We start from the raw sequence: 7829 nt of genomic DNA, 5'->3' as shown, positions 1-7829 counted from the left end.
TTCAAGCCCTATACCACCCCCCTGCTGTGAGTGGCTGGGAAGATCAGGTGTCACCCGAACATAAAAGTCGGCCCCTCCCGCGGTTCGCCTCAGATGCGGTGTGAGTTAGATGAGGGACAGTGCTGTTTGTACCGGAGCTGCTGTAGGGAAAGAATTGGTAGTTAGTGTAGGCTTCAAGACCCCCCAAAGGTCCTTATTAGGGCCACTGATAGCTGTGTGTTGGCTGCTGTTAGCAGTGGCAAATTTTTTTTTCTCAAAATCGCCTCTGCAGACCGTTGCACCTGGCATTAGGGACAGAAGTGCTGCATAGGCAGGGAGAGTGTTAGGAGTGAGTGTAGCCTTCAAGAACCTCAACGGTCCTTTCTAGGGCCATATTTATCCGTGTGCAGTACTGTCCAGGCTGCTGTTAGCTGTGCTGCATTTTTTTTTTGCTTCTCAAAATCGCCTCTGCAGACCATTGCACCCTCCATTGATACTGCAGGGAAAGAATTGTATAGGCAGGGCGACAACACAGTTGTTATTCATTGAATATACGCAGTGCTGCCTTTTGGTGCCAAAAAACTGAAAACAAATCTATTTGTCCAGCCTCTGTCCGTCCTAAGGGCTGTGGACACGTGTGAGCTGCGTGAACAACATTGCTAAATCAGACGCACCCAGCTACGCTTTACTGCTGGCTTCGCCATTTGCTTTCCTTAATTGGGAAAAAAATACCTGCTCTCCAAGAGTTATAATAACTCTGCTACCCTCACGTTCTGTGACACATAAGCAGGGACACAGCACAGTTATTAAACTTCTCATGTTCATTGAATATACGCAGTGCTGCCTTTTGGTGGAAAAAAACTGAAAACAAATCTATTTGTCCAGCCTCTGTCCGTCCTAAGGGCGGTGGACACGTGTGAGCTGCGTGAACAACATTGCTAAATCAGACGCACCCAGCTACGCTTTACTGCTGGCTTCGCCATTTGCTTTCCTTAATTGGGAAAAAAATACCTGCTCTCCAAGAGTTATAATAACTCTGCTACCCTCACGTTCTGTGACACATAAGCAGGGACACAGCACAGTTATTAAACTTCTCATGTTCATTGAATATACGCAGTGCTGCCTTTTGGTGGAAAAAAACTGAAAACAAATCTATTTGTCCAGCCTCTGTCCGTCCTAAGGGCGGTGGACACGTGTGAGCTGCGTGAACAACATTGCTAAATCAGACGCACCCAGCTACGCTTTACTGCTGGCTTCGCCATTTGCTTTCCTTAATTGGGAAAAAAATACCTGCTCTGCCAGAGTTAATAACTCTGCTACCCTCACGTTCTGTGACACATTAGCAGGGACACAGCACAGTTATTAAACTTAGATAATTCATTCACTAGAGGCAGTGGGGCCTTTCGTTTTCCAAAAAGGGCAAAAATTATATTTGGCCTGCAGTCTTGCGCCAATTTATTTCCTGCCTGTGAAATCAAATCACTGGTAATACAGCATGCTGAGGGGTAGGGGTAGGCCTAGAGGACGTGGACGCGGCCGAGGACGCGGAGGGCCAAGTCAGGGTGTGGGCACAGCCCGAGCTCCTGATCCTGGTGTGTCGCAGCCGACTGCTGCGCGATTAGGAGAGAGGCACGTTTCTGGCGTCCCCACATTCATCGCCCAATTAATGGGTCCACACGGGAGACGGTTATTAGAAAATGAGCAGTGTGAGCAGGTCCTGTCCTGGATGGCAGAAAGTGCTTCGAGCAACCTATCGTCTACCCGCAGTTCTGCGCCATCCACTGCTGCCAATCCGAATCCTCTGTCTGCTGCTCCTCCTTCCTCCCAGCCTCCTCACTCCACTACAATAACACCTGCTCAGGAGCGGGAACACTCCCAGGAACTGTTCTCCGGCCCCTGCTTAGATTGGGCAGCAGCGGTTCCTCTCCCACCAGAGGAGTTTATCGTCACTGATGCCCAACCATTCGAAAGTTCCCGGGGTCCGGGGGAAGAGGCTGGGGACTTCCGCCAACTGTCTCAACAACTTTCTGTGGGTGAGGAGGACGATGACGATCAGACACAGTTGTCTTGCAGTGAGGTAGTAGTAAGGGCAGTAAGTCCGAGGGAGCAGCGCACAGAGGATTCGGAGGAAGAGCAGCAGGACGATGAGGTGACTGACCCCACCTGGTGTGCAACGCTTACTCAGGAGGACAGGTCTTCAGAGGGGGAGTCAAGGGCATCAGCAGGGCAGGTTGCAAGAGGCAGTGCGGTGGCCAGGGGTAGAGGCAGGGCCAGACCGAATAATCCACCAAGTGTTTCCCAAAGCGCCCCCTCGCGCCATGCCACCCTGCAGAGGCCGAGGTGCTCTAAGGTCTGGCAGTTTTTCACAGAGACGCCTGACGACCGACGAACAGTGGTGTGCAACCTTTGTTGCGCAAAGCTCAGCCGGGAAGCCAACACCAACAGCCTCACCACCACCACCATGCGCAGACATATGATGGCCAAGCACCCCACAAGGTGGGACGAAGGCCGTTCACCGCCTCCGGTTTGCACCCCTGCCTCTCCCCCTGTGCCCCAACCTGCCACTGAGATGCAACCCCCCTCTCAGGACACAGGCACTACCGCCTCATGGCCTGCACCCACACCCTCATCTCCGCTGTCCTCGGCCCCATCCAGCAGTGTAGTTCAGCGCACCGTTCAGCCGTCGCTTGCGCAAGTGTTCGAGCGCAAGCGCAAGTACGCCGCCACGCACCCGCACGCTCAAACGTTAACCGTCCGCATAGCAAAATTCATCAGCCTTGAGATGCTGCCGTATAGGGTTGTGGAAACTGAGTCCTTCAAAAGTATCATGGAGGCGGCGGCCCCGCGCTACTCAGTTCCCAGTCGCCACTACTTTTCCCGATGTGCCGTCCCAGCCCTGCACGACCACGTCTCCCGCAACATTGTGCGCGCCCTCACCAACGCGGTTACTGCCACGGTCCACTTAACTACGGACACGTGGACAAGCACAGGCGGGCAGGGCCACTACATCTCCCTGACGGCACATTGGGTGAATTTAGTGGAGGCTGGGACAGAGTCAGAGCCTGGGACCGCTCACGTCCTACCCACCCCCAGAATTGCGGGCCCCAGCTCGGTGCTGGTATCTGCGGAGGTGTATGCTTCCTCCACTAAAGCACCCTCCTCCTCCTCCTCCTCCTCTGTCTCGCAATCAAGATGTGTTAGCAGCAGCATGTCGCCAGCAGTCGGTGTCGCGCGGTGTGGCAGCACAGCGGTGGGCAAGCGTCAGCAGGCCGTGCTGAAACTACTCAGCTTAGGCGATAAGAGGCACACGGCCCACGAACTGCTGCAGGGTCTGACAGAGCAGACCGACCGCTGGCTTGCGCCGCTGAGCCTCCAACCGGGCATGGTCGTGTGTGACAACGGCCGTAACCTGGTGGCGGCTCTGCAGCTCGGCAGCCTCACGCACGTGCCATGCCTGGCCCACGTCTTTAATTTGGTGGTTCAGCGGTTTCTGAAAAGCTACCCACGCTTGTCAGACCTGCTCGTAAAGGCGCGCCGGCTCTGCGCACATTTCCGCAAGTCCCACACGGACGCTGCCACCCTGCGCACCCTGCAACATCACTTTAAGCTGCCAGTGCACCGACTGCTGTGCGACGTGCCCACACGGTGGAACTCTACGCTCCACATGTTGGCCAGGCTCTATGAACAACGTAGAGCTATAGTCGAATACCAACTCCAACATGGGCGGCGCAGTGGGAGTCAGCCTCCTCAATTCCTTTCAGAAGAGTGGGCCTGGTTGGCAGACATCTGCCATGTCCTTGGTAATTTTGAGGAGTCTACCCAGGTGGTGAGCGGCGATGCTACAATCATTAGCGTCACCATTCCTCTGCTATGCATCTTGAGAAATTCCCTGCAAACCATAAAGGCAGCTGCTTTGCGCTCGGAAAGGGGGGCGGGGGAAGACAGTATGCCGCTGGATAGTCAGGGCACCCTCCTGTCTATTTCTCAGCGCATACAGGAGGAGGAGGAGGAGCATAAGGAGGATGAGGAGGAGGGGGAAGAGACAGCTTGGCCCGCTGCTGACGGTACACCGGCTGATTGCCTGTCATCCTTTCAGCGTGTATGGCCTGAGGAGGAGGAGGAGGAGGAGGAGGATCCTGATAGTGATCTTCCTAGTGAAGACAGCCATGTGTTGCGTACAGGTACCCTGGCACACATGGCTGACTTCATGTTAGGATGCCTTTCTCGTGACCCTCGCGTTGCACGCATTCTGGCCACGACTGATTACTGGGTGTACACACTGCTCGATCCACGGTATAAGGAGAACCTGCCCACTCTGATTCCCGAAGAGGAAAGGGGTTCGAGAGTGTTGCTATACCACAGGACCCTTGCGGACAAGCTGATGGTAAAATTCCCAGCCGACAGCGCTAGTGGCAGAAGGCGCAGTACCGAGGGCAAGGTAGCAGGGGATGTGCGTAGATCGAGCAGCATGTACATCCCAGGCAGTGCAACAGTCTTTAAGGGCCTGGCCAGCTTTATGGCTCCCCACCAAGACTGTGTCACCGCTCCCCAGTCACGGCTGAGTCGGCGGGAGCACTGTAAAAGGATGGTGAGGGAGTACGTAGCGGATCGCACGACCATCCTTGGTGACGCCTCTGCCCCCTACAACTACTGGGTGTCGAAGCTGGACATGTGGCCTGAACTAGCGCTGTATGCCCTGGAGGTGCTTGCTTGTCCTGCGGCTAGCGTCTTGTCGGAGAGGGTGTTTAGTGCGGCTGGGGGAATCATCACAGATAAGCGTAGCCGCTTGTCAACCGACAGTGCCGACAGGCTAACACTCATCAAGATGAACAAAGGCTGGATTTCCCCAGACTTCTGTTCTCCACCAGCGGACAGCAGCGATACGTAAGCAATACGTAGGCTGCACCCGCGGATGGAAGCTACGTTCTCTCTCACCATCCAAAACGGGGACATTTCTGCTTCATCAATCTGTGTCTAATATTCCTCCTCCTCTTCCTCCTGCTCCTCCTCCTGAAACCTCACGTAATCACGCTGAACGGGCAATTTTTCTTAGGGCCACAAGGCTCACTCAAATAATTTTTCAGAACAATTTTTATAAGTTTCAATGCGCTTAAAAGCATTGGAACTTTAACTTGAACCAATTTTTCGTTACACTGGGCTGCCTCCAGGCCTAGTTACCACTTAAGCCACATTAACCAAAGCGATTAATGGGTTTCACCTGCCCTCTTGGCTGGCCATGGCCAATTTTTGGGATGTACATTAGTACTGTTGATACAGCAATTTTTGTGGGCCCTCGCCTACAGTGTAATCAAATTAATTTTTAGCCCACCTGCATTACAGCTGACATTACCTCAGCTGTGTTGGGCAATGCAATGGGATATTTTTATGTACCGCCGGTGGGTTCCAGGGAGCCACCCATGCTGTAGGTGCACACTGAGTTTTTAATACATCTGTACACTTCTAAAGAACCCGTCTGACTGGGCCATGCAGTGTGGGCCGAAGCCCACCTGTATTACGCACGACATTACTACCTCAGCTGTGTTGGGCAATGCAATGGGATATTTTTATGTACCGCCGGTGGGTTCCAGGGAGCCACCCATGCTGTAGGTGCACACTGAGTTTTTAATACATCTGTACACTTCTAAAGAACCCGTCTGACTGGGCCATGCAGTGTGGGCCGAAGCCCACCTGTATTACGCACGACATTACTACCTCAGCTGTGTTGGGCAATGCAATGGGATATTTCTATGTACCGCCGGTGGCTTCCTGGCACCCACCCAGGCAGTGGGTCCACAGGGAGTTTAACCTACATGTGTCCACTTGTAAAGAACCCCAGTCTGACTGGGGCATGCAGTGTGGGCCGAAACCCACCTGCATTAACCCTTTCCAGTCCACTGTGTGACCTGTGAAGACATTAGGGTTTAAGGCTGTACAGCTCCGTTGTTGGTAGACGTCCGTCGGGGTTCTCTTACTGTATATTGCCAGCCTCTCTGCTGTCGGAGCCTATCCTACGTGTCAGCTCATGCAGTACTGGCTTTAGCCAGCATATAGCGCCGTTGTATAACAGCAGAAAAAGAGTAAGCCCCCTAGGAAAACCATATACAAATTGGATTGGAAAGGGTTAAGCACAACATTACTACCTCAGCTGTGTTGGGCAATGCAATGGGATATTTCTATGTACCGCCGGTGGCTTCCTGGCACCCACCCATGCTGTAGGTGCACACGGAGTTTTTACTACATCTGTACACTTATAAAGAACCCCAGTCAGACTGGGGCATGCAGTGTGGGCCGAAGCCCACCTGCATTAAGCACGACATTACTACCTCAGCTGTGTTGGGCAATGCAATGGGATATTTCTGTGTACCGCCGGTGGGTTCCAGGGAGCCACCCATGCTGTGGGTCGACAGGGACTTCACAATAGGGAGTTGTACCTGCCTGTGTCTATGAATTAAAAAGCCCGGTCTGACTGGGGCATGCAGACACCTTGACAGAATGAATAGTGTGTGGCACATAGGTTCCCCATTGCTATGCCCACGTGTGTAGCTCCTGATGGCGGTGGCACAGGATTCTATTTCTCATTGCTTCTGTACAGCATTGTGGGCTATCGCTCCGCCACTTTTAAAGAGGGTCGCTGCCTAGCCGTGCCAACCTCTGCAGTGTGTGCCTGCGGTCCCTCGTCATGGCAGACGCAATTCTAAATAGACATGAGCGTGGTGTGGCATGAGGGCAGCTGAAGGCTGCCCAGGGACACTTTGGTGTGCGCTGTGGGGGGGGAGGGGGGGGCGGTTGGGCAGCATGTAACCCAGGAGAAGTGGCAGTGGAGTGTCATCCAGGCAGTGATTGTGCTTTGTTGTAGCTAGTGTGGTGCTTAGCAAAGGTATGCCATGCTAATGAGGGCTTTTCAGAAGTAAAAGTTGTTGGGAGGGGGGGGGGGGGGCCCACTCTTGCCGGTATTGTGGCTTAATAGTGGGACCTGTGAACTTGAGATGCAGCCCAACATGTAGCCCCTCGCCTGCCCTATCCGTTGCTGTGTCGTTCCCATCACTTTCTTGAATTGCCCAGATTTTCACACATGAAAACCTTAGCGAGCATCGGCGAAATACAAAAATGCTCTGGTCGCCCATTGACTTCAATGGGGTTCGTTGTTCGAAACGAACCCTCGAGCATTGCGGGAAGTACGTTCCGAGTAACGAACACCCGAACATTTTGGTGTTCGCTCATCTCTAGTGACTATTAAAAGCATATAATATTGCCCTATTCAATTTATGCTATACAGATATGTAGCTTACTGTATATATAGTTGTAGTAAATGTTACTGCTGTTTAACACATTAACTTGGCATTTTGTAGCACCTAGCGACAATTTAAAGTGCATTTAATGCATTGATTGTCAAGTTTGCTATATCTGTACCTGACAGATACAAATTGTGTATAAAATAGTGTCTCGTTGTATGCATATAACCTCATACAGGAAAGATTGAAAGATAGCACAATGCTATGTACAGTTCTAATCAAAATTATTCAACCACATTACAATTTGGTATATTTGCCAAATTTACATCCTTTCAGCAATTTGAAAAAAAACAACAAAACAAATAAGAAATGAAAGGGAACCTGGCATCACGTTTGAGCCCCATAAACCCATAGAGATGAAAGGAAGATGCATGTGCCAAAAGATTCAAGCTGTTGGTGCATACAACCTTTTCGGGAAATGCAGTACTGGAACTGGGCACCAGGTGGGTGGTCACAGGGTATAAGGGGGAAAAATATTCTTGCAATATCTTTTGGGGGACCCTCCTAAATGTTTTCAATTGGTAAGAAAATTAGGTTTCTAAAGTTTCAGATCAGTTG

The sequence above is a fragment of the Eleutherodactylus coqui genome, chromosome 2 (genome assembly GCF_035609145.1).
Source record: "Eleutherodactylus coqui strain aEleCoq1 chromosome 2, aEleCoq1.hap1, whole genome shotgun sequence".
Classification (NCBI taxonomy): domain Eukaryota; kingdom Metazoa; phylum Chordata; class Amphibia; order Anura; family Eleutherodactylidae; genus Eleutherodactylus; species Eleutherodactylus coqui.
The sequence above is the reverse complement of the archived record's forward strand: the minus strand, read 5'-3'. Positions refer to the sequence as shown.